Source organism: Microcebus murinus, chromosome 16 (assembly GCF_040939455.1).
Source record: "Microcebus murinus isolate Inina chromosome 16, M.murinus_Inina_mat1.0, whole genome shotgun sequence".
NCBI classification, from domain to species: domain Eukaryota; kingdom Metazoa; phylum Chordata; class Mammalia; order Primates; family Cheirogaleidae; genus Microcebus; species Microcebus murinus.
The window spans coordinates 12959286-12978981 of NC_134119.1; the positions used below are offsets into that span (position 1 = coordinate 12959286).

Genomic DNA, 19696 nt, shown 5'->3' on the forward strand with positions numbered 1-19696 from the left:
AAACAAACGCACAGCACCTTAGATGTGCGGATTTATGCACTGCTCACCAAAAGCTGGCCAGATGCCATTTTATCATTGATAGAGTAGCTTGAAATTCCACTCCAAGTGCAACTACAGTTGCACTGAATCCAGCAGCATGAGCATGCCTGCATGTTATTATGGGAAATAGTGGAAAATTTCACAGGCTGACATCCAGAACGTCTGCGGTTCTTTTTCATATTTCTTTCTTCCTGCAAAGCAGTTATTAGACCAGAAGTTGGATTTTTTTTAAGCTGGAAATTTCCACTGTTTTTTTAAACTAGTCTTCTTAAAAGTAAATTGTAAAATGTTCCAAAATTCCAGCATGACAGAAACAATATTCAGAGAGAAAACAATTAAAATCTGTACCTTCAAATTAGGGTAAGGGGACTGTTAAGTAAATTAAGTTGAGTGTCCCCGTTCTGGGAAAGGAAAAAAGTATCCAGGGAGATAATTAGGCAGTTTAAGGTTATAATAATTTAATATAAATACTAAATGTGACAAATAGCACATTGTGAAACTGACATTTTCTCATTAGCTTACAGTGCAAGCATTCAAAAGCTAACTCAAGTCAGTAGAATAGTTAAGCATAGAAACCACGAAAGAAAAAACAGTATATATCTTAAAGCAAAAGGAATGTTCTCTACACTAATAGAGGTAAGCCATGAAGATTGGTTTTTTCAGTGATAGTTAAAGAGGAAACAATGACAAAAGCTCAAGGCAAGATTAAATAGTTTTAGATAGATTTTCAGCAACTTTTCATTAAGATTATACCAGACCAACATAATGTTTTTCATTTTCATTTGTAATAATAAATGAGGAAACAGACAAGGACTTATTTCTTCATTAGCCGGCACGGTGGTTCACACATCTAATCCTAGCACTCTGGGAGGCCAAGGGGAGAGGACTACTCAAGGTCAGAAGTTTGAAACCAGCCTGAGCAAGAGCAAGACCCCGTCTCTACTATAAATAAAAAGAAATTAATTGGCCAACTTATAGAAAAAATTAGCCAGGCATGGTGGCGCATGCCTGTAGTCCCAGCTAGTCGGGAGGCTGAGGCAGTAGGATTGCTAGAGCCCAGGAGTCTGAGGTTGCTGTGAGTTAGGCTGACACCACGGTTCTCACTCTAGCCTGAGCAACAAAATGAGACCCTGTCTCAAAAATATATATATATTAAGTACTACAATATTTAAATTAAAAATTACTTTTAACCTGTTGAGTACAGAAGAAAACAATTTACTATGCTTAAGACCTTACATGCTCCAAATTAACAATTTTGGTTTTCTTTCCATTTATCCGTATCAAAGAATGAGGTTTATATATACATGTTTACGTGGGGATTTTTTTTGTTTTTTTTTTTTGTTTGTTTGTTTCTTTTTGAGACAGAGTCTTGCTCTGTTGCCCAGGCTAGAGTGCCATGGCATCAGCCTAGCTCACAGCAACCTCAAACTCCTGGGCTCAAGTGATCCTCCTGCATCAGCCTCCTGAGTAGCTTGGGTCTACAGGCACTCACCACTACACTGGGCTAATTTTCTGTTTCTATTTTTAATTGCCTGGCTAATTTTTTCTATTCTTAATAGAGATAGAGTCTTGCTCTTGCTCAAGCTAGTCTCAAACTCCTGACCTCAAGCAATCCTTCCACTTTGGCCTCCCCAGTTTTTTGTAAAATTAAACATACATTTACCATAGATCCAACAATCCCATCTCCTGAGTATTTGTCCAACAAAATGAAATGTTATGTCCACATCAAGACTTGTATTCTGATGTTCATACTAGCTCTATTCATAATAACTAAAAACTGGAAAACACACAAATAAATGTTGCTCAATTGGTAAATGGATAAACAAATTGCCACATCTATTGCCATTAAACAGTTATCCTGTACATACACACTCAGCAATAAAAAGAACATTACTCCTGATACACACAATAATGTGAATAAATCTCAGAGAAATAGGCTTAGTAAAAGGAGGTTGATACAATATACTATATGGTTTCAATTATGTAAGAATTATATGAAATTCCAGAAAAGACAAAGCTATATTGATACAAAGCAGATCAGCAGAGGACTCACATCTTACTTATTAAGGCTTACCCCTAAGATTGAGAGCAAGACAAAGATGTCTATTCAACATGGTACTGAAGGCACTAGCCATTACAATAAAACAACAAGAAAAGGCATAATGATTGAAAGGAAAAAACAAATGTCTTTATTCACAGACAACATGATCATCTATGTATACAATCCTAAGCAAACTACATAGAGCTACTAAAATAAATTAGTTTAGCAAGGTTACAAAATATTAGGTAAATGCAGAAAAGTCAATTGTATTTCTAGATACTAGCGACAAATTATTGGAAATTGAAAATTTAAAAAAACTATTCATAATCACATTAAAAAATATGGAATTTAGTGACAAAAGCTTTATAAGAGCTGTACACTAATAACTACAAAACACTGCTAAGAAAAATTAAAGATAACCTAAATAAATGGAAAGACATATAACATGTTCATGGAATGGAAGGCTTAATATCGTTAAGACATCAAATTCTCTCCAAGTTGACCAGCTGATTCAATGCCATCACAATCAAATACCAACAGATTTTACCAAAATCAGCCAGCTGATTCTAACAATTATATGGAAATGCAAAGGAACAGAATACCCAAAACAATCTTAAAAAAGGATAAAGTTGGAAGACTTACTGTATTGGACATCAAGACTTCAATAATCTAGAAAATATGGCACTTAAGACAGATGTTGATAGACATATAGACATACCACAAATATATGGAACAGAAGAGAGTCCCAAAATAGACCTACACATATACGGTTGAATGATTTTCAACAAAAGTGCCAAGTCAATTCCATGAATAATGTATAATCTTTTCAAAAAAGTGATGCTGCCGGGCGCGGTGGCTCACGCCTGTAATCCTAGCACTCTGGGAGGCCGAGGCGGGCGGATTGCTCGAGGTCAGGAGTTCGAAACCAGCCTGAGCAAGAGCGAGACCCCGACTCTACTATAAATAGGAAGAAATTAATTGGCCAAGTAATACATACAGAAAAAATTAGCCAGGCATGGTGGCACATGCCTGTAGTCCCAGCTACTCGGGAGGCTAAGGCAGGAGGATTGCTTGAGCCCAGGAGTAAGTTGAGCTCTAATAACATGAAAACCTTTTGCTCTTCCAAAAACACTATCATGAAAATGAGAAGACAGGCCAAAGACTGAAACTATTCACAAAACATATCCAAAGAGTTTCATCCAGAAAAGAAAGAACTTTTACACTCCAGTAAGAAAACAAACAATCTGTCTAAGCACAGTGGCCCACACCTGTAATCTCATCAGTTTGGGAGGTCAAAGCAGGAGAATCACTTGAAGCCAGGAGTTCCAGACCAGCTGGACAACATAGCAAGACTCTATCTCTACAAAAAAAAAAATTGAAGGGGGAAAAAAATCCATAGTAAAATACCATTACATACACACTATAATGGATAACATCAGAAAGACTGCCCATACCAGGTGTTGGTGAGGATGTAGAACAATTAGAACTATCTATCATACATTGCTGGGAGAAATATAAAATGGTACAATCACTATGAGAAACAGTGGGTAGTTTCTTTAAATTTTTAAATACTTAGTATATAACCCAGCCATTCCACTCCTGGGTTCTACCCAAAAGAAACACAAGCATATGTCCACAAAAGCCCTATATGCTAATGTGCAGAGCTCTTTTTCTAATTAACTAGAAACAATCCAAATATGCATCAACAGGTAAATGGACAAATTATTATATACCCATACAGTGGAATAGTACTAAACAAAAATTAAAAGAAACTATTGACATACACAACATGGATAAATCTCACAATAACTACACTATAAAGCCAACCCCCCTATAAAAAAATACATTTATATAATTACATTTATATTAAAATTCTAAAAACTGCAAGCTAATCTTTAGTAATCCAATGCTACCAGTCTGACACCTTAAATAGTTCGGGTTTAATATTTTTTTTTTATTTTTTATGTTAAAAAGGAAAAAAGGCATTAGAAGAACACATGAAAGGGCTTTTTAAATTTATCAATTCAAAATGTTTGATATCACAATATATTACCCAGGGATTAGGGAAATAGGCATTTCCATACACAGCTGGTATATTTGTAAACTGATATAACCACTACCCGGAGTAAATTACAGTATCTTTTTTACATTTATATTCTTTGACCCAGCACAAAAATTCCAGAAATGTATTATATACTTTATAACAAAACATTAGAACAGTGAAATATATAAGAATATTTACTTACAGTTTTTAGTAATATGAAACTGAATAAATTATGATATATTCATACAATGGAATGCAGTAATTACTAGAAATTTCTAGGCAGTTAATAAATCATATAGATCTGAAACCATCTCCAAGATCATTTAAAAAGTACAGTCCAGAATAGGGCTCCTGAGTGCCAGTTAAACAGTATATTTATTTTATGAAAATTTATCAGGCTATATTTGTATACTTCTGTGAACATATGCTATACATCAATATAAAGTTTACCAAAAATGTGGGAGAAATGCATTAAACTTAAATGCTTTTAAGTATATGCATGTATATGTGCCTAGACTAGGGTAACAATGGTTGCCTTTGGGCAGGGGAGGAAGCTAGGAGACAGATGAGAAAGGGTGGCTTACTTTCCACTGTATACCCTTTGGAATCTTCTGATTTTGCCCTATGTGCACCTGTTAATTATTTCAAAAAACACTTTTTATCTGAGACCATTTGCAACTATAAGTCTGTATGAGTCAACATTAATGTAGAAATAAACCAGAAGTACAGATGGAGAAAAGTTTAAAAACCCAAACTACTAAATGATGTAAGCATACTGTCCAGGCACATAGGCATTGAAATAATAGCTTTTATTATCAAATCAGTAAATGGAGGTTTTCTATGGTACATTCAGACAATAGAATATTATGTGGCACTAAAAAGAAATGAGCTATCAACCCATGAAGAGACATGAAGGAAACTTAAATGCATATTAGTAAGTGAAACAAGCCAATCTGAAAAGGCTACCTATTACCTACTGTATGATTCTAATTACATGACATCCTGAAAAAGGCAAAACTTTGGAGACAATAAAAAGATCAGTGGTTGCTAGGAGTTAGTGGAGAGGAAAGGATGAATAGGCAGAGCACGGGAAGGGAGATGGGAGAAACTTACCTAACAGGTACAATGAACACTATTTGGGTGGTGGGCACAGTTATAGCTCTGACTCAAGCATTACAAAAGTGATCCATGTAACCCAAAACATTTGCACCACTGTAATATTTTGGAAAAAAAAAAAAAATAGGCAGAGCACAGAGGACTTTTAAGGCAGTGAAACTACTACTCTGTATGATACTGTAATAGTAGATACATGGAATTACAAATTTTTCCAAACCCATATTATGCACAAAATCAAGAGTGAACCCTAATGTAAACCATAGACTTTCAGGTATAATCATGTGTCAACGTAGGATCATGGATTGTAACAAACGTGCCACAGTTGTGGGTGATGTTGATAATGGGGCAGGCTATGCATGTGCTGGGGCAGGGGGTACATGGAAAATCTTTGTACCCTCTGTTCAAAATTGCTGTGAACCTAAAACAGCTCTAAAAAAATAAAGTATTACAAAGTTAAATAAATGGTACCTTTTATCTTGTATACCCAAGAATATGAACCAAAATATAAATCAGAACATAGGGAAGAGAATATTAATGGGGGTAGGAAAATGGAAGGAAGACCAAGGGAGACTTAATAGCAACTTTTTGTTTCTTTTTCTTTTTTTTTGTTTTGTTTTTGTTTTTGTCTTTTGAGACAGAGTCTCACTCTGTTGCCCAGGCTAGAGTGCTGTGGCATCAGCCTAGCTCACAGCAACCTCAAACTCCTGGGCTCAAGCCCTCCTTCTGCCTCAACCTCCCAAGTAGCTGGGACTACAGGCATGCGCCACCATCCCCGGCTAATGTTTTCTATATATTTTTAGTTGGCCAAATAATTTCTTTCTATTTTTAGTAGAGACGGGGTCTCACTCTTGCTAAGGCTGGCTTTGAACTCCTGACCTTGAGTGATCCTCCCACCTCTGACTCCCAGAGTGCTAGTGTTAATAGCAACGTAAGTATAAAATAAAAACACAATTAAGGAGATGATTGTAGAAATGAAGATCAGAGTGAGATTATGGAAGTCTTTGGGAGTTCCATGAGAACTTTAGTTTCAAATCTTAGACAATGAAAGGTTTCAAACCTTCAAGCAGTCAAGCAACATGAAAGGATACGTTTTTAAAAGATAAATAACAAACAGGCACTTTCATGAACAAAATATAAATTTAATATAACCTCTTTGTAGACAACTGGGAAAGAACCATTAAAGATTTAAATACACCTTTCCTTTGATTCAGAAATTTCACTTCCAAGATTTTCATACTAAGATATACCCACACTCGCACACAAATTTACATATAGGTCACTGCAGCATCATTCAAAATGGTAAAAGACTGGAAATAGCAATGAGGAACTCATTAAATAAATTATATGAAGTCCATTCATAGAATGGAATGGTATACAGCTTTTTTTTTTTTTTTTTTTTGAGACAGAGTCTCACTTTGTTGTCCAGGCTAGAGTGAGTGCCGTGGCGTCAGCCTAGCTCACAGCAACCTCAAACTCCTGGGCTTGAGTGATCCTTCTGCCTCAGCCTCCCGAGTAGCTGGGACTACAGGCATGCGCCACCATGCCCGGCTAATTTTTTATATATATATCAGTTGGCCAATTAAATTCTTTCTATTTATAGTAGAGACGGGGTCTCGCTCTTGCTCAGGCTGGTTTTGAACTCCTGACCTTGAGCAATCCGCCCGCCTCGGCCTCCCAAGAGCTAGGATTACAGGCGTGAGCCACAGCGCCCGGCCGGTATACAGCTTTTTAAAAATATGATATATAGAAGCTCCTTCATGTTCTTTTTATTAAGCAAAAATAATGGCATCCATTATTCTCCCTTTTGTTAATTAAAAAAAAAACAGGGAGGAGAGAATAAGGAAAATGAAATGGAAGAGAGAAAGATACACGATCATGTGTAAAGAATTCCTTTAACAGTAATAGCCTTTAGGAAGGGTAGCCATAAAGACCAAAAACCTTACAGCTACTCCTCCAAAAAACCAAAGACCTTTTTCACAATAAGCCTTTTTGTACTTAAGACTTTACCATGTGTATGCCTTCTTTTCAATTTAAAAACATTAACTTATAAATTTTTTACTATAAGCAGTACAGAATAAAAGATATGGGAAAGAGAAGAGATTACAAGTACCAATTAATTCCTTTTAGATCTATTCTACCCTTCTCCATGAAGTATTCCCTGACAACACCAGTTGAAAATGACCTTTCCTCCTCTGAACATTAAACCACTTATTCATGTGGATGCAACTATGTTTTTTCAATTATACTCATTTCTCAACTAGATTATAAGCTTCTAGATCACAAAGAGATTTTATTTTTTTGTTGTTTGTTTTTGGTTTTTTGAGACAGAGTCTCACTTTGTTGCCCAGGCTAGAGTGAGTGCCGTGGAGTCAGCCTAGCTCACAGCAACCTCAAACTCCTGGGCTCAAGCAATCCTGCTGCCTCAGCCTCCTGAGTATCTGGGACTACAGGCATGCACCACCATGCCCGGCTAATTTTTTTCTATATATACTGGTAGGCCAATTAATTTCTTTCTATTTATAGTAGAGACAGGGTCTCTCTCTTGCTTAGGCTGGTCTCAAACTCTTGACCTTGAGCAATCCGCCTGCCTCAGCCTCCCAGAGTGCTAGGATTACAGGCATGAGCCACCGCGCCTGGCCCACAAAGAGATTTTAATACCCATAATACTGAGCACAATTCTTTGAAAAACAGTGGTACTGAATAAAAATTTTTAAACAACTTCAAGAAGGAATGCCCAGTCCTAGAGCAACTGGGAAAACACAAAATGTACTCTATGGCCCAAGCATGATTTATCTGGACAACTCTATGAGGGAGACATAGGTCCCAAGCAAATCCTTAGGACTCTTTAATGTTATCTCAATTACCAGGTAGAAAAACTGACCTAAGAGTTGAATTCCAGAAATTTTCACATCCAAACACCAAGCATTTTGGGAGGCCTAAAATGAATATAATTGACAAAATAGAGGATTTTCAAAGCTTATAAAAGGATTGCTCCCTACCTTGAAGGAACAATTTGAATTTGCCCACTCAATAAATACTAACTCATACGCATGTGAACAGATAATTAAGAATCATATCAGGAAATAATTACATTTTCAGCTGAGGTAGTCTAGTAAATTTACTGATATGAGATAGGATATGAGATGTGCCCTTAATAACTAAACTAGATAACAAGGGAAAAGAGGCAGAAGAAATTAGCATGACTGAAACAAAGGGAAATAAAAGTCTGAAAGATTGATAAAAAGACTGAGAAGAAATGATTAGGTTAAAGAATATGGACTGTATTCTGCATATTTTTAAACAAAAATATAATTAAAATGGTTTCTAAGAAGATTAAACTGGCAGAAATACAGAGACGACCAGAGTAGAGACTAATTTGAAAGCTATTACAATAATCCAGAAATAAAGGGCCTGAACTAGAGTTTTTGGAATTGGAATAAAAATATATTTAAGAAAAATGTATCAACAGGATTCATAAAAATAAAACCAGCTTAGTCAATACTATCACTCACTTAGCATTCACTGAATATTTACATGATCAAGTCTTGTAATGTCGTACTCCTGTGCCTTGCTAAGAATTCCCACATATAAGAAATGTACTCTCGGCCGGGCGTGGTGCCGGCTCACACCTGTAATCCCAGCACTCTGGGAGGCCGAGGCCAGCGGATTGCTCAGTGTCAGGAGTTCAAAACCAGCAAGAGTGAAACCCCCGTCTCTACTATAAATAGAAAGAAATTAATTGGACAACTAACATATATAGAAAAAATTAGCTGGGCGTGGTGGCGCATGCCTGTAGTCCCAGCTACTTGGAAGGCTGAGGCAGCAGAACTGCTTGACCCCAGGAGTTTGAGGTTGCTGTGAGCTAGGCTGATGCCACGGCACTCACTCTAGCCTGGGCAACAAAGCAAGACTGTCTCAAAAAAAAAAAAAAAAAGAAAAAGAAATGTACTCCCTCCGTATTTAAAATCTTATTCTTCAAAGTGCTGCACCCTGACCACCTGGCCAGTAGTCCCTTTTCTCCTCTGAACTTCTCTTGATCTCTATAGGCAAAACCGACTTATCAGAGATTGCCTTGTACTGAAGTCATGCGAGTATGCACTTGGAGGTCAAAATCCTTGTTAACTCACACAGTGCCTTAAATAGTAAAAGCTTAATAAGCACTGATTAAGTTATGTGCATGTATGAGAGAATGGGCCACAGTCAAACAGTAGCAAATTAAAGATGACTGAAGTTTAAGGCCTCATGGCTAAGAGAATGGTAGTATTAAAATTCAGTTTTTGGAAAAAGTTACACGTAGGAGCTACATTGTAATTTAGGGCAAAGAAAAGGTACTGGAGGTTCCTAAGTTCCCCATTGCAGGTTCACCTAATTTGGCAACCCACAACCCTAAGGTTTCCACCATTCTAGATGTGGTTATATACTGTGAAAGTAGCTTTCCTGAATTCCATTTGACTAATTCCTGATAAAATTATTATTTGGGGAGGGGGGTGTTTGTTTTGTTTTTAAGAGACAGGGTCTCACTATGTTGCCCTGGCTGGAGTGCAATGGCCCAATCATAGGTCACTGCAACCTCAAACTCCTGGGCTCAAGGGATATTCCCACCTCAGTCTCCTGAGTAGCCTGGATTACAGGGGCATGACACTACACCCAGAGGTGTGTGTGTGTAGTCTGGGTCTCACTATATTGCCCAAACTGGTCTCCCAAAATGTTGGGATTATAGGCCTCAGCCACCAAGCCCAGCCCTGTTTTATTACTGAGGAAAATACCACTGGCCCTCCAACAGATGAAAGATGGGTAGAATTATTGTTCTCACCAGTGGAGACAGATTTTCCTAGATGCAGCCAAATACTTGCTCTAATAGCAGTAGAGACAACTATCTTAGCTGAGATAAAGGTATTACAATAAAACACAGCTAGCGCCAAGCAGGTAAAAGAGGAGAAGATGTGTAGACTAAAAACAATTTGAAGAGAACACTGAGTAATCCCTATAACATTTTCAAATTTGCCAAATTTCAATCTGAAACCAATCAAGCTGATATAGCTACTCTACAGGATGACTTAAATTCAATAATCCATTTCACTGATGACAGCTTTACTGTGAGTCAAGAAAATACCTATTTTCTTACACCAGAAAGGCCTAAAAATTCTCACATAAATACACTTTACTCTCTTATATCATATACTGAAGTCAGTAATTCAAAGTCATCCTGTTCCCAAATTCTTTATGAGTCAGCACTAAAAGCTTCATCCACACACCATCAGCTGATATAAAGAACTTAATTCATTTTATGTTTGATCAATAATTTTTGTTTGTTTGTTTTGAGACAGAGTCTCAGTCTGCTGCCCAGGCTACAGTGCCATGGCATCAGCCTAGCTCACTGCAACCTCTCCTGGGCTCAAGCGATCCTCCTGCCTCAGCCTCCCAAGTAGCTTCGACTACAAGCCCTTGCCACCACACCCGGCTAATTTTTTCTATTATTAGTTGTCTGGCTGATTTTTTCTATTTTTAGTAGAGATGGATTCTCTACTCTTGCTCATGCTGGTCTCAAACTCCTGAGCTGAAGCAATCCTCCCACCTTGGCCTTGTAGATGGTTAGGATCATAGGCCTGATCAATGATTTAAATAAAAGATCATTCTACCTATCTATATAATGCCTTAAGTTTACAGAATTTTCTAACATAAGGAACCTTGTAAGATCACACAGTGGGGGGGGGGGGTCCATGGTCCATAAAGAAAAGAAAAAAAAAAAAACGATCACACAGTGTACCCCTTTGTTTTATAAATTTAAAAACAGACCTAGAAGGCCGGGCGCTGTGGCTCACGCCTGTAATCCTAGCTCTTGGGAGGCCGAGGCGGGCGGATTGCTCAAGGTCAGGAGTTCAAAACCAGCCTGAGCAAGAGCGAGACCCCGTCTCTACTATAAATAGAAAGAAATTAATTGGCCAACTGATATATATATAAAAAAATTAGCCGGGCATGGTGGCGCATGCCTGTAGTCCCAGCTACCCGGGAGGCTGAGGCAGAAGGATCACTCGAGCCCAGGAGTTTGAGGTTGCTGTGAGCTAGGCTGACGCCAAGGCACTCACTCTAGCCTGGGCAACAAAGCGAGACTCTGTCTCAAAAAAAAAAAAAAAAAAAAAACAGACCTAGAGATTGATTTGCCCAAAGCTTATGGTATAGGCTTACAAATTATTCCCAACTCTTCATTGGTAAGTATTCTTTTCAAAGTAACAAGCTAACAAATTATAAGTTATCAGGTACCAAAATGGAAAAAATTTAAGGTTTTCACATGTAGATTTTTTAAATCAACGTTCTGTTTTGAAACAGGATATGATCATGCTACTCTTTCCACCAAGGCCAATTAGCTTTCATTTATAAAAATGTCAACTTAGGGCATTTAGATTATGATAAACATTTGTTCTCAAAGTAAAAATAATTTGGTTTTAGATTACATTTAAACAGAAGAGCAAAGAATATTTACTCTGAAAGTCCCCTCTTTTTGTTGTTAAAACTCTTTCTTCCCCCTCCCCATGCTTTCTCCCCTTTTGTACTGAAGTTCTCAAATGCATGAGATGGAGGAACAATACCACAATACAACTGCAGGCTTCCTGCCTACTGGTCAGTCATTATTCTTGAGACTTGAGAACTTTCAAAACACTGCTTGGGTTGCTTTGAAATTCCTTCTTTCAGATCTTCCCTCCTTCATGGAACATCTATTTAAAAGAATGACTTCAAAAATGTCTTGATGTACCCAATCAAAATTCTCTAAGCAAACTAAAAATGCCAGCCTTAGATATGAAGGTGGGATGTAAATGCCTGAAGTTTGGCAAACACTAATCTAAAAAAAAAAAGTACAGGAGAGAAAGAAGTATATTTCTGTTTGACTTGTAATTGATTGAAGAAATGAAAATAAATTATCTAAATATCAAAAAGTAAAAAATGTATATAAAAATTAAAAAATAAAAAGAAAGAAGCTCACGCCTGTAATCCTAGCTCTTGGGAGGCCGAGGCGGGCGGATTGCTCAAGGTCAGGAGTTCAAAACCAGCCTGAGCAAGAGCGAGACCCCGTCTCTACTATAAATAGAAAGAAATTAATTGGCCAACTGATATATATATAAAAAAAATTAGCCGGGCATGGTGGCGCATGCCTGTAGTCCCAGCTACTCGGGAGGCTGAGGCAGAAGGATCACTCGAGCCCAGGAGTTTGAGGTTGCTGTGAGCTAGGCTGACGCCACGGCACTCACTCTAGCCTGGACAACAAAGCGAGACTCTGTCTCAAAAAAAAAAAAAAAAAAAAAAAAAAAAAAAAAAAGAAAGAAGTATATTTCTGACTAATAGTCTTTTTCTCAGATGTATAAATTAAGCCTGTTTCTAAAAAATTCCTTATTACATGAACAGTATCTCAAAGTTAAAGACTGCAATATTAGCATCACTATTAACAATACCATTTAGAGACCTAAAGGTCTCAAACTATACTGAGCTGAAGAGAAAAGAGAGCTAAGTCAATTATTACTGACTTTAAGGAACTTTCACACTAAAAGGAAGCATATTCATTTATTTTAAAAAATTGTTGGGGACAGAAAAAATTACCAGCACCAGTCACCTGAAAACCTGGGGAATTTCCCATTTCCTCTCACCACACTTTAATGGTGGTAGTACTTAATAAACTTATTAGGTAGTTGAGATAAACCAATGGAGCTACTCAAGATATGATGGGGAGGTAGACAATAAATTATCTGCCTAGCTCAACAGGGGTCTTTTCTTTTAAAGGCAAAAGCACTAAAAATAGAAGCTTCATAAAAAACATGCCAAATCGTTACAATAAATAGAAAATTTTTCAAAACTTCTAACACCTCCAGCTAAAAAAAAAACCTAATTTATGTTAAACAATATTTAATAAAACCTAATCCCAGTACAACAAAATAATTTGGCTAGTCCCCTGGAGTTTGTTATAATGGGATTTAACCTGTACACTCAACATTCAATTAACCATAAGGCTTATCCTAATTGAGGATTATGCCGACTTCTGCAGTCCTTTCCCATCTATCCATCTACCACTCCAACTCAGCTGCCACAGCTACCAAAAGCAAAGCCCCAGGGAGCAGATTATCCTTTACTGTGTGATACCCAGGCCAATATATTTCAATCATATGTGGATAACCAAGAGTTAAAATAGTAATGTAGTCAGCCTGGTTTCCAAAATTAAAGCTTCATAACCCTCATAGCCTCTAACCAGTTAAATTAAACATCTCAATACCTTTATAGGAATACCCTCAAAAAAAGTCACACCCTTTCCTAGATCAAGAAAAAAAATTAACAGAAAAGAAAAAACAAGACACAGGAGTTCCTGACCAAAAGCAAGCAGCAAAACAAAAAAGACACTAGTCCGTTTACTCTTAGACTATCCTTTTGAATAGGTTAAACCTGTTTGCCAGTTTTGTCAGACTTCTTTCCTTTGCTTCTGGGACACAAAGTTTACTAAACAGTTAAATAAACCTTTATTACTGCCCCTACTTTAAATTGACCTAGGCCAGCAGTACCTACCAAACTTAGTTAATGCTGACAAAGTTGGGTACTGGCAGTATGTAGTCTAAGAAGATTATCCAGTTTGTGAATAAATCAGCCTTCTAAACACTGCAGGTCTTCCTTTCTACTCCTGCTGTGTATATTCTGGCCATTTTCCTGTTCATTTAACAACTCTCCACCAGAAAGTACGAAAGGGAAAGGCGATTAAATTCAACTCAATTCCATCATCTGTTAGGGGGCTGAAAATAAGGTTAAGCTGTGGATAAACTGCATCCATAACCTAAAATAATCTCCCAGAAGCCCACTCAGAAAAACAATGAACCAAATGCATTTACCTGGTAAACATGGTAACAAACTGATGGAATAAGCCTTACTACAAGCCTCTCCTCCACCTTAACTGTGAAATGTTCATTTTGTAATCTCCTCCCCCACCCCAAAAAGCACTCATGAGAGAAAATGCCTACGTTTTTACTGCAGCACTCAATCTCAAAGCTATCCCTGAGAATCTACACTTTAAGTCACCTTTTTCTTCCACTCTGTTGTAGTATGAGAAAAAAGGGGAAAAAGTTAACATACATTTTCAAAACTAATTTTCTACTCCCAGACCTTTAACCACTCAAAAAATGCAAAAAAGAAATAGTTATAACACAGATTCGAACCAAACTGGTACAGGTAATCTCTCTGGTCTAACCTACTAAAAACTACAGTACCTCTTCAATCATGATCAACTCTTGTTTTTCTAGTCCTAGGTAGCCTTAACAGAGTAACAATTGTTTTAAATTGTGGCTTATTTGCTGTGTATACAAACAGCCACTGGAGGCTATACTCATTCTAAACTTGCAACAAATTAAAAGTTTTCAGAAGAACTCCACATCCTCTGGCCAAGGTTTGAAATTATATCTCAAAAAATGCAAAAATAAACTCTAGAGCCATTTATTTTCACAACCAATTAGGGATACAACAATAGTAGAGTAGTAGGTTTTTTTTTATTTTACCCTGTTCAAACTACAAAGATATTTTTAAATGACTCCTCAATAACATAATAGTCTTCAAGTTAAAAGGAATTATTCTAGAATCATACTGCTAATGCACAAAAGACTAAAATCAAAAAAGACACAAACACAACTTTTTAATCTTTAAGGTAATGTTCCTGATGTAGCAAGGAAGCTTATTCAAAAAGAAATTAATGTCAAGATATTAACAAGCAATCATTTTAAGAACTATTTTATTTACATATCTCCTAGAAAAATGTCCAGACTTCAACAGTACATTCACTCCTTACTGGATTCTAATTTATTTGCTTCGGAGGTCGGGAGGGGTGCTTATAGAAATAATTTTTATAGAAGGGAGAAAATGCACAGCATAATCATTTTCAAAATATAGTGAAATTGGGGGGGCAGGGGCAATATTTGTAACCCTAACAATATTTGTACCTCCATAATATGATGAAATAAATAAAAATATATATAGTGAAATTAATAATATAATCTCTAACAACCTAGCTCTAATTATCATTGAATTTTTCTAATTGCTAGTGTTAGCAAATTTTAAAAACAACCATTCTAAAACATAAAAAGAGAAATCTTGATTATGCTTAAGTTGTTTTGCATTTTCAAAGCCTCTGTAAACATTTTATGTTATCCTTTGAGCAGAAACTCAATAAAAAAATAAAAAACATTTCTTATAACTACTCCAGAAACATTACAGCCTCCCCACTTAGTCCACAATCCCCACCTCTAAAATGTACTCCCATATGCCAAAAGCTAGTATATGCCTTTTCAATGCTGATTGGATAATTAAGTCATTTCTATCTATACATAAAATACCCCTATAATTTAGGATCAGAAGCAATTTAGATTACCGCTCATTTAAATGCAGAACCTGAAGCAACCTCCAGTGACAGGAGCTATAGTGTTCAATATCATTTTACATGCTACAAGCAAGGGCTTCGTTTTACATACAAACAATGAACCCTGGCAGGGTCTTCACCCTAAAGCCCTACAGATTGTTACTTCTTCAATGGTGTTAGCAGATAAGGCAACATATGTAATAAGTTCAAAAGAGCTTTTCTAACAGCTATCAACATTTTTTTAAAGACTGTAAAAAGAAAACAGTATTCTCACCAAATTTTCCCTTTCTTCTGTTCATTTTATTTCCCTGCGTTTTGTATCCAGCAGAGGTGATTTCAGATGAAAATCTTAAAATAATTATTCCAAAGACCAAGGACACTGTAAAATCCTTGGCTCCGAGGAGGGGGAATTGCAGGTTTGAGGTGGAAGACATTCACTTTTCAGTGTTTCTGTACCCTTCCATTTGGGGTATTGTGGAGTAGAAGCTTTTTTTTTTGAGACCGAGTCTTGCTCTGTCGCCCTGGCTAGAGTGCAGTGGCGTCACTGTAGTTCACAGCAACCTCAAACTCCTGGGCTCAAGCGATCCTCCTGCCTCAGCCTCCTGAGTAGCTAGGACTAGAGGTGCACGCCAGGAAGCCAGGCTAATTTTTCTATTTTTAGTAAGGACAGGGTCTAGGCTCCCGCTCAGGCTGGTCTCGAACTCTTAAACTCAAGAGATCCTTCCGCCTCGGCCTTCCAGAGTGCTAGGATTACAGGCGTGACCCACAGCGCCCAGCCAGAACCTACTCTAAATAAACAAGCAATAACTTAAGATTTTTTTCAAAAACTGTTCAGACTTACAGATTTCCATTAACATTCTAGTTTATGCAGCATTTGCTAAAGACCTATGATTTTTTTTCCCCCAATCACCTTCTCAACAACCTGCTGCAACAAATACCGAAGGTTTCTTGCAGCCACATACCAGTTAGGTGGATTCCAGGCCAGGCATTTAAATAAAGGAGATGCAGCGATCTTAATAGTACTACCACTCTCACTCATCTCATTCAACTGCATTTAAAACCACTGCAGCAAGACAGCTGGCACTCGCCTTCCTGTTTCTTTACCGTACAGGCTTAATAACAAAAACAGGTTGGCTTTGAAGCGCTGCACAAAAACTACAAATAGGAAGTCTTCACATTTGGGAGTAAAAAAAAAAAAAAAAAAAAAAGTTTCGACTTCGAAAAAAACCTCATACGCTCCGAGTCATTCTATTTGGGAATCCCGAACTCCTACTGCTAGTGAGATTCGGAGGCGATGCTCGCTCTCTCCCTCTCACAACCGCTGTTCTGGTTAACTTTTCCACGAACCTGGATGCCCTCAAACTGCCGAGGAGGCAACTTAGTCTCCCAACGGCTCGTGGCTAGCTTTGTAAGGCATTCACGAGACAGTCTACTTCAATCTTTACAAACTGGATCCACGTACGCTAAGAAAACCAGAGATGGGGGGGGAGTAATAATAAAGACGGCCAAACCCCAAATTTAATCCACCAACTTCCCACTTGCCACTTCCCAGCCTTCACGCAGAGGTAGTAAAAAATGCCTTTTCCTGAGAAAACTGCTAAGAACCTACCCGAGCCCAAAATGAAAATTCCGCAGATGATCTGTGTTAAAACGTTTTTTAAATGCCCAAGTGCAGGAGGACACAGCAACAAGATCCAGCCCGCTTCCGAGCCCGGTCTGCAGGCTAGGGTGGGGGTCCGCGCGGCGGCCCCCAGTGCTCCCCACCAACCGCGAAGGAGCCGGAGTGGGGGGACGACCCGGGGAGCGTTCAAAAGCAGCTCCAAGGGCTGGGGAGGCAGAAGGGGACAAAACTTCAGGGACAGGAGGGGAACGCGGGCCCCCGCGGTGCCCCCCAAACTCCCTGGGTGAGCCCCTCCGCGCGGGCACCTTCTAGGGTCCCCCAGCTGGCTGCCGCCCAGCCTCGACTCCCCTCCTCCGGCCGCGGTCCGCCCCTAGCCTGCGGGGAAGCGGCGCGGCCCCGACACCCCGAAACTAGCTCAGCGCACCCCTCCCGGCGCGCCCCTCAGCGCCTCCGCGAACCCGAAGCCACCGGCTCCCCGCGGCCGGGGGAACTCGCCCTCTTCCCCCCGCCGCGCACTCCACCCCCTTGCCCGCCGCCGCCGCCTCCTTTATCTGCACTCACCGCCCGCCGCCATTTTCCTCGCAGCTCAGCTTTAAATCGGAAACTCGCCGCTCAGCCCGCAGCCGCCGGCGCCGCCGCCACCGTCTCAGCCGCGGCCGCCGCCGTCGCTGTGGAGGAGCCGAGGCGGCAGCCGCTGGAGCCGCGGCGCGGGGGCCTCTGGGATATGTAGTCCCGCGGCCACGCCCAGCACTACCGGTCCCAGGGGGCCTTGCGCGGCAGGCCCTGGCATCCAGCGCCCCCACCCCGGCTTCCGTGGCGGAGGGCGTGGCCACGTGGGACCCTCGGGCCGCTTTAGCCGCCCGTCATCTGCGGGGTCGGAAGAACCTGAATGCAATCCTCGTTCTGCCCTTAACTGTTTTCATACTTGCCTTCGTCCAGTAACAGCTAACATTTATGGAGCGTTTATTGTATGTCAAGCACGGACGCCCAAAACGAGCATCCCTCAGGGACCGTTTATCCTCATCTTTCAGATGAGCAAACTGAGGCACTAGGTCAGAAGCCAGGAGGCTGTTCGTTAGATGCGAAAGGCACTGGGTGGAAGGTTGTTGGGCAACAGTATATTCAGTCCGAAGGTATCTTCCCACGGAGCATTTATTTATTACAACAGAGAACAGCTTGCTTTATAATGGGGAGATCTGGCAGACACACCACCTTAACAAAGTGTTCAAACTCAGCATCACCAATAATGGGTCAAATTGTCATGTGTCTCCTGATATGATGCAATGGGGAAATCATAATGCTACTTTTCTGTCATATTCTTGCCAAAAGAAAAAAAAGCTAACCTGAATCGTGAAAAAATAATCACACAAAACCAGAATGTGGGTCTTTCTACCAAACGACTAGCCTGGACTCCTAAAAATATCATGGCATGAAAGAGGGGAAAACCAAATGCAGCAGGTTAGACTTGATTGCATCCACGATAATTTCTTTTTTTATGTAAAAAGAATTGGGGGGTGGGGAATTTTATTATGGACAGTATATTAGATAATAATGTTGAATCAGTATTAAATGTGTTAAATGTGAATAAAATAAAATAATCTGACCACTTACTAGTTCCACTATCACCACCATCATTTCCCACCCAGACTATTACAGTGGCCTCCTCACTGCTCTCCCTGCTTCCACCCTTTCTCCCTGGAGTCTGCTCTCAACACAGCAGCCACAGGGATCCTGGTAAAAAACCAAGTCAGTTTATGTCTCTCCTCCAAAACCTTGCAGTAACCTGCAAAGCCCCACACAAACCTGTCTTTCACCCTCCCTTTCCCTCTCTGAACACATCACCCACTTCCCATGCATTCACTCTTTTTTTTTTTTTTTTTTTTTTTTTTTTTTGAGACAACAGTCTCACTCTGTTGCCTGGGCTAGAGTGCCATGGCGTCAGCCTAGCTCACAGCAACCTCAAACTCCTGGGCTCAGGTAATCCTTCTGCCTCAGCCTCCCAAGTAGCTGGGACTACAGGCATGACTACCATACCCAGCTAATGTTTTCTATATATATATATTAGTTGGCCAATTAATTTCTTTCTATTTATAGTAGAGACGAGGGTCTCGCTCTTGCTCAGGCTGGTTTCAAACTCCTGACCTCGAGCAATCCACCCACCTTGGCCTCCCAGAGTGCTAGGATTACATGCGTGAGCCACCGTGCTGGCCTCTTCCTATGTTTAGTAGAGACAGGGTCTCACTCTTGCTCAGGCTGGTTTCAAACTCCTGACCTTGAGGGATCCTGCCACCTTGGCCTCCCAAAGTGCTAGGAGCCACCACGCCCAGCCCCCATGCATTGACTCATGTAGTACAGGCACACAGGCCTCAGAGGCCTTGCGCTTGTGATTTCCACTGCCTAGAACACTTTTTTCCCAAAAAATCCAAATAGCTCACTCCCTCATCTCCTCATGGACATTGT

At 39.5% G+C, this 19696-nt stretch overlaps 1 protein-coding gene across 10 annotated transcripts in view; it reads right to left on the reverse strand.

The window, feature by feature from the left end:
• Positions 1-17917, reverse strand: part of NCOA3 (nuclear receptor coactivator 3) — a 141522-nt gene extending 123605 nt beyond the window's left edge. For 9 of the 10 annotated variants that reach the window (XM_012742971.2, XM_012742970.2, XM_012742967.2 and 6 more), the window contains exon 1: positions 17798-17917. The gene's annotated coding sequence lies outside the window, so the exon portion shown is untranslated. The remainder of the gene's footprint in view (positions 1-17797) is intronic. The other variant, XM_020281971.2, reaches the window with a different exon arrangement.
• Positions 17918-19696: the final 1779 nt, after the last annotated feature.